This window comes from Pristiophorus japonicus, unplaced genomic scaffold (assembly GCF_044704955.1).
Source record: "Pristiophorus japonicus isolate sPriJap1 unplaced genomic scaffold, sPriJap1.hap1 HAP1_SCAFFOLD_66, whole genome shotgun sequence".
Taxonomy (NCBI): Eukaryota; Metazoa; Chordata; class Chondrichthyes; family Pristiophoridae; genus Pristiophorus; species Pristiophorus japonicus.
Genome location: NW_027254572.1, coordinates 2,181,393 through 2,189,435, shown reverse-complemented (window position 1 = coordinate 2,189,435; position 8,043 = coordinate 2,181,393).

Below are 8,043 nucleotides of genomic sequence, written 5' to 3'. Positions count from 1 at the left end.
AAGCGTGGAAGGTTGTATGGATTGATGAGTGGCATAAATTGTGGAATGACGTTTAAAATGACGTAAGGAATGATGCGTGGAAGGATGTGTGGGTTTATGTGTGGAATAAATTGTGGAATGATGTGTGGAATAATGAGTGAAATGAGGTGTGGAATGGTGGGTGGAATGATGTGTAGAATGAGGTGTGGAATGATGTGTGGAATGATGTGTGGAATGATATGTGGAATAATGTGTGGAATGAGGTTTGGAATGATGTGTGGAATGATGTTTGGAATGATGTTTGGAATGCTGTGCAGAATGACGGACGGAATGTGTTGTGAAATGATGCGTGGAATGATGTGTGGAATGATGTGTGGAATCATGTGTGGAATGACGTGTGGAATGATGTGTGGAATGAGGTGTGGAATGATGTGTGAAATGATGTGTGGGATGAAGTGTGGAATGATCCGTGGAATGATTTCTGGAATGATGTGTGGAATGAGGTGTGACTGATATCTGGAATGATGTGTGGAATAATGAGTGGAATGATGTGTGGAATATTGTATCGAATGAGGTTTGGAATGATGTGTGGAATGATGTGTGGAATGATGTGTGGAATGATTTAAGAATGAGGTTTAGGATGATGTGTGGAATGAGGTTTTGAATGGTATGTGGAATGAGTTGTGGAATGATGTGTGGAATGAGGTTTGGAATAATGTGTGGAATGAGGTTTGGAATCTTGTGTGGAATGATGTTTCGAATGATGTGTGAAATGATGTGTAGAATGAGGTGTGGAATGATGGATGGAATAGTGTGTGGAATGATGTGTGGTATGATGTGTGGAATGATGTGAGGGATGAGGTATGGAATGATGTGTGGAATGTTGTGTAGAATGAGGTGTGGAATGATTTGTGGAACGATGTGTGGAATGATGTGTGGAATAATGTGTGGAATGAGGTTTGGAATAATGTATGGAATGATGTTTGGAATGATGTGTGGAATTAGGTTCGGAATGATGAGTGGAAGGATGTTTGGAATGATGTGTGGAATGATGTGTGGAATGAGGTGTGGAAAGTGGTGTGGAATGATGTGTGTAATGATGTGTGGAATGATGTGTTAAATGATATGTGGAATGATATGTGGAATGACGTTTGGAATGATGTATGGAATGATGTGTGTAATGATGTGTGGAATGATGTGTGAAATGATGAGCGGAAAGAGGTGTGGAATGATGTGTGGAATGATGTGTGGAATGACGTGTAGAATGAGGTGTGGAATGCTGTGTGGAATGTTGTGTGGAATGAGGTGTGGAATGATGTGTGAAATGATGTGTGGGATGAAGTGTGGAATGATCCGTGGAATGATTTCTGGAATGATGTGTGGAATGAGGTGTGAATGATATCTGGAATGATGTGTGGAATAATGAGTGGAATGATGTGTGGAATATTGTATGGAATGAGGTTTGGAATGATGTGTGGAATGATGTGTGGAATGATGTGTGGAATGATTTAAGAATGAGGTTTAGGATGATGTGTGGAATGAGGTTTTGAATGGTATGTGGAATGAGTTGTGGAATGATGTGTGGAATGAGGTTTGGAATAATGTGTGGAATGAGGTTTGGAATCTTGTGTGGAATGATGTTTCGAATGATGTGTGAAATGATGTGTAGAATGAGGTGTGGAATGATGGATGGAATGGTGTGTGGAATGATGTGTGGTATGATGTGTGGAATGAGGTTTGGAATAATGTATGGAATGATGTGTGGAATGTTGTGTAGAATGAGGTGTGGAATGGTTTGTGGAACGATGTGTGGAATGATGTGTGGAATAATGTGTGGAATGAGGTTTGGAATAATGTATGGAATGATGTTTGGAATGATGTGTGGAATTAGGTTCGGAATGATGAGTGGAAGGATGGTTGGAATGATGTGTGGAATGATGTGTGGAATGAGGTGTGGAAAGTGGTGTGGAATGATGTGTGTAATGATGTGTGGAATGATGTGTTAAATGATATGTGGAATGATATGTGGAATGACGTTTGGAATGATGTATGGAATGATGTGTGGAATGATGTGTGGAATGATGTGTGAAATGATGAGCGGACTGAGGTGTGGAATGATGTGTGGAATGGTGTGTGGAATGACGTGTAGAATGAGGTGTGGAATGATGTGTGGAATGATGTGTGGAATGATGTGTGGAATGATGTGTGGAATGATGTGTGTCCATGAGGTTTGGAAAGATGTGTGGAATGATGTGTGGAATGACGTGTGAAAATAGGTTTGGAAGGATGTGTGGAATGATGTGTAGCATGAGGTCTGGAATGATGGGTGGAATGATGTGTGGAAAGATGTGTGGAATGACGTGTGGAAATATGTGTGGAATGATGTGTAGAATGAGGTGTGGAATGTTGTGTGGAATGATGTGTGGAATGACGTGTAGAATGAGGTGTGGAATGATGTGCGGAATGATGTGTGGAATGATGTGTGGAATGATGCGTGGAATGATGTGTGGAATGCTGTGTGGAATGAGGTGTGGAATGATGCGTGTAATGAAGCGTGTAATGATGCGTGGAAGGTTGTGTGGATTGATGAGTGGAATAAATTGTGGAATAATGTGTGGAATAATGAGTGAAATGATGTGTGGAATGGTGGGTGGATGATGTGTAGAATGAGGTGTGGAATGATGTGTGGAATGATGTGTGGAATGATGTGTGGAATAATGTGTGGAATGAGGTTTGGAATGATGTGTGGAATGATGTTTGGAATGATGTGTGGAATGCTGTGCAGAATGACGGACGGAATGTGTTGTGAAATGATGCGTGGAATGATGTGTGGAATGATGTGTTAAATGCTACGTGGTTTGATTTGTGGAATGATATGTGGAATCATGTGTGGAATGAATGTGGAATGATGTGTGGAATGATGTGTGGAATGATGTGTGAAATTTCGTGTGAAATGAGTTGTGGAATGAGGGTTGAATTGAGGTGTGAAGTTAGGTGTGAAATGAGGTGTGGAATGGTGTATGTAATGAGGTTTGTAATGAGGTGTGCAATGATGTGTGGAATGAGATGTGAAATGATGTGTGGAATGATGTGTGGAATGATGTGTGGAATGAGGTTTGAAATGAGGTGTGGAATGATGTTATAGAAAGCTGTGTAGAATGACGGGTGGAATGATTTGTTAAATGATGCGTGGAATGATGTGTGGAAAGATGTATGGAATGATGTGTGGAATGACGTGTGAAATAACGTCTGGAATGAGGTTTGGAATGGTGTGTGGAATGAAGTTTGGAATGATTTGTGAAATGATGTGTAGAATGACGGATGGAATGATGTGTGGAATGATGTGTGGAATGATGTGTGGAATGAAGTGTTAAATGATATGTGGAATGATATGTGGAATGATGTGTGGAATGATGTGTGAAATGGTAAGCGGAAAGAGGAGTGGTATGATGTGTGGAATGAGGTTTGGCATTATGTGTGAAATGAGGTTTGGAATTATGTGTGGAATGATGTGCGGATGAGGTTTGGAAAGATGTGTTGAATGATGTGTGAAAATAGGTTTGGAATGATGTGTGGAATGACGTGTAGCATGAGGTCTGGAATGATGGGTGGAATGATGTGTGGAAAGATGTGTGGAATGACGTGTGGACATATGTGTGGAATGATGTGTGGAATGAGGTGTGGAATGATGTGTGGAATGATGTGTGGAATGACGTGTAGAATGATATGCGGAATGATGTGTGGAATGATGTGTGGAATGAGGTGTGGAATGAGGTATGGAATGATGCGTGGAATGAAGCGTGTAATGATGCGGGGAAGGTTCTATGTATTGATGAGTGGAATAAATTGTGGAATGACGTTTAAAATGAGGTATGGAATGATGTGTGGAATGATGTGTGGAATGATGTGCGGAATGAGGTGTGGAATGAGGTGTGGAATAATACGTGGAATAATGTGTGGAATGATGCGTGGAAAGATGTATGGGTGTACGTGTGGAATAAATTGCTGAATGATGTGTGGAATAATGAGTGAAATGATGTGCGGAATGGTGGGTGGAATGATGTGTAGAATGAGGTGTGGAATGATGTGTGGCATGATGTGTGGAATGATATGTGGAATAATGTGTGGAATGAGGTTTGCAATGATGTGTGGAATGATGTTTGTAATGATGTGTGGAATGCTGTGCAGAATGACGGACGGAATGTGTTGTGAAATGGTGCGTGGAATGATGTGTGGAATGATGTGTTAAATTATACGTGGATTGATTTGTGGAATGATATGTGGATTCATGTGTGGAATGACGTGTGGAATGATGTGTGGAATGAGGTGTGAAATGAGGTTTGGAATGATGTGTGGAATGAGGTGTGGAATGATGTGTGAAATGATGTGTGGGATGAAGTGTGGAATGATCCGTGGAATGATGTCTGGAATGATGTGTGGAATGAGGTGTGAATGATATCTGGAATGATGTGTGGAATAATGAGTGAAATGATGTGTGGAATGTTGTATGGAATGAGGTTTGGAATGATGTGTGGCATGATGTGTGAAATTTCGTGTGAAATGAGTTGTGGAATGAGGGTTGAATTGAGGTGTGAAGTTAGGTGTGAAATGAGGTGTGGAATGATGTGTGTAATGAGGTATGTAATGAGGTGTGTAATGATGTGTGGAATAATATGTGAAATGATGTGTGGAATGATGTGTGTAATGAGGTTTGTAATGAGGTGTGTAATGATGTGTGGAATGATGTGTGGAATGATGTATGGAATGATGTGTGGAATGATGTGTGAAATAACGTCTGGAATGAGGTTTGGAATGGTGTGTGGAATGAAGTTTGGAATGATGTGTGGAATGATGTGTAGAATGACGGATGGAATGATGTGTGGAATGATGTGTGGAATGATGTGTGGAATGAAGTGTTAAATGACATGTGGAATGATATGTGGAATGATGTTTGGAATGATGTATGGAATGATGTGTGGAATGTTGTGTGGAATGATGTGTGAAATGATGAGCGGAAAGAGGAGTGGTATGATGTGTGGAATGAGGTTTGGCATTATGTGTGGAATGATGTGTGGATGAGGTTTGGAAAGATGTGTGGAATGATGTGTGAAAATAGGTTTGGAATGATGTGTGGAATGACGTGTAGCATGAGGTCTGGAATGATGGGTGGAATGATGTGTGGAAAGATGTGTGGAATGACGTGTGGAAATATGTGTGAAATGATGTGTGGAATGAGGTGTGGAATGATGTGTGGAATAATACGTGGAATAATGTGTGGAATGATGCGTGGAAAGATGTGTGGGTGTATGTGTGGAATAAATTGCTGACTGATGTGTGGAATAATGAGTGAAATGATGTGTGGAATGGTGGGTGGAATGATGTGTAGAATGTGGTGTGGAATGATGTGTGGAATGATGTGTGGAATGATATGTGGAATAATGTGTGGAATGAGGTTTGGAATGATGTGTGGAATGATGTTTGTAATGATGTGTGGAATGACGTGTAGAATGATGTGTGGAATGATGTGTGGAATGATGTGCGGAATGAGGTGTGGAATGAGGTATGGAATGATGCGTGGAATGAAGCGTGTAATGATGCGTGGAAGGTTGTATGGATTGATGAGTGGAATAAATTGTGGAATGAGGTTTAAAATGAGGTATGGAATGATGTGTGGAATGATGTGTGGAATGATGTGCGGAATGAGGTGTGGAATGAGGTGTGGAATAATACGTGGAATGATGTATGTAATGATGCGTGGAAGGATGTGTGGGTTTATGTGTTGAATAAATTGTGGAATGATGTGTGGAATAATGAGTGAAATGATGTGTGGAATGGTGGGTGGAATGATGTGTAGAATGAGGTGTGGAATGATGTGTGGAATGATGTGTGGAATGATGTTTGGAATGATGTGTGGAATGCTGTGCAGAATGACGGACGGAATGTGTTGTGAAATGATGCGTGGAATGATGTGTGGAATGATGTGTTAAATTATACGTGGATTGATTTGTGGAATGATATATGGAATCATGTGTGGAATGACGTGTGGAATGATGTGGGAATGAGGTGTGGAATGATGTGTGAAATGATGTGTGGGATGAAGTGAGGAATGATCCGTTGGATGATGTCTGGAATGATGTGTGGAATGAGGTGTGAATGATATCTGGAATGATGTGTGGAATAATGAGTGGAATGATGTGTGGAATGTTGTATGGAATGAGGTTTGGAATGACGTGTGGAATGATGTGTCGAATGCTGTGTGGAATGGTGGGTGGAATGACGTGTGGAATGATGTGTGGAATGATGTGTGGAATGATGTGTGGAATGGTGGGTGGAATGATGTGTAGAATGAGGTGTGGAATGATGTGTGGAATGATGTGTGGAATGATGTGTGGAATAATGTGTGGAATGAGGTTTGGAATGATGTGTGGAATGATGTTTGGAATAATGTGTGGAATGATGTGTAGAATGACAGATGAAATTTGTTGTGGAATGATGCGTGGAATGATGTGTGGAATGAGGTTTTGAATGGTGTGTGGAATGAGATGTGGAATGATGTGTGGAATGAGGTTTGGAATAATGTGTGGAATGAGGTTTGGAATGTTGTGTGGAATGATGTTTCGAATGATGTGTGAAATGATGTGTGGAATGATGTGTGGATTGATGTTTGGAATGATGTGTGGAATAATATGTGGAATGAGGTTTGGAATGATGTGTAGAAAGCTGTGTAGAACGAGGTGTGGAATGATGGATTGAATGATGTGTGGAATGATGTGTGGAATGATGTGTGGAATGATGTGAGGAATGAGGTATGGAATGATGTGTGGAATGTTGTGTAGAATGAGGTGTGGAATGAATTGTGGAATGATGTGTGGAATGATGTGTGGAATAACGTGTGGAATGAGGTTTGGAATAATGTATGGAATGATGTTTGGAATGATGTGTGGAATTTGGTTTGGAATGATGAGTGGAAGGATGTTTGGAATGATGTGTGGAATGAAGTGTGGAATGACGTGTGGAATGATGTGTGGAATGATGTGTGGAATGATGTGTTAAATGATATGTGGAATGATATGTGGAATGACGTTTGGAATGATGTATGGAATGATGTGTGGAATGATGTGTGGAATGATGTGTGAAATGATGAGAGGAAAGAGGTGTGGAATGATGTGTGGAATGATGTGTGGAATGACGTGTCGAATGAGGTGTAGAATGATGTGTGGAACGATGTGTGGAATGGTGTGTGGAATGATGTGTGGAATCATGTGTGGATGAGGTTTGGAAAGATGTGTGGAATGAAGTGTGAAATGATGTGTGAAAATAGGTTTGGAATGATGTGTGGAATGATGTGTAGCATGAGGTCTGGAATGATGGGTGGAATGATGTGTGGAAAGATGTGTGGAATGACGTGTGGAAATATGTGTGAAATGATGTGTGGAATGAGGTGTGGAATGATGTGTGGAATGATGTGTGGAATGACGTGTAGAATGAGGTGTGGAATGATGTGTGGAATGATGTGTGGAATGATGTGTGGAGTGATGTGTGGAATGATGTGTAGAATGATGTGTGGAATGAGGTGTGGAATGATGCGTGGAATGAAGCGTGTAATGATGCGTGGAAGGTTGTGTGGATTGATGAGTGGAATAAATTGTGGAATGAGGTTTAAAATGAGGTATGGAAATATGTGTGGAATGATGTGTGGAATGAGATGTGGAATGAAGTGTGGAATGATTTGCGGAATGAGGTGTGGAATGTGGTGTGGAATAATACGTGGAATGATGTGTGGAATGATGCGTGGAAGGATGTGTGGGTTTATGTGTGGAATAAATTGTGGAATGATGTGTGGAATAATGAGTGAAATGATGTGTGGAATGGTGGGTGGATGATGTGTAGAATGAGGTGTGGAATGATGTGTGGAATGATGTGTGGAATGATGTGTGGAATAATGTGTGGAATGAGGTTTGGAATGATGTGTGGAATGATGTTTGGAATGATGTGTGGAATGCTGTGCAGAATGACGGACGGAATGTGTTGTGAAATGATGCGTGGAATGATGTGTGGAATGTT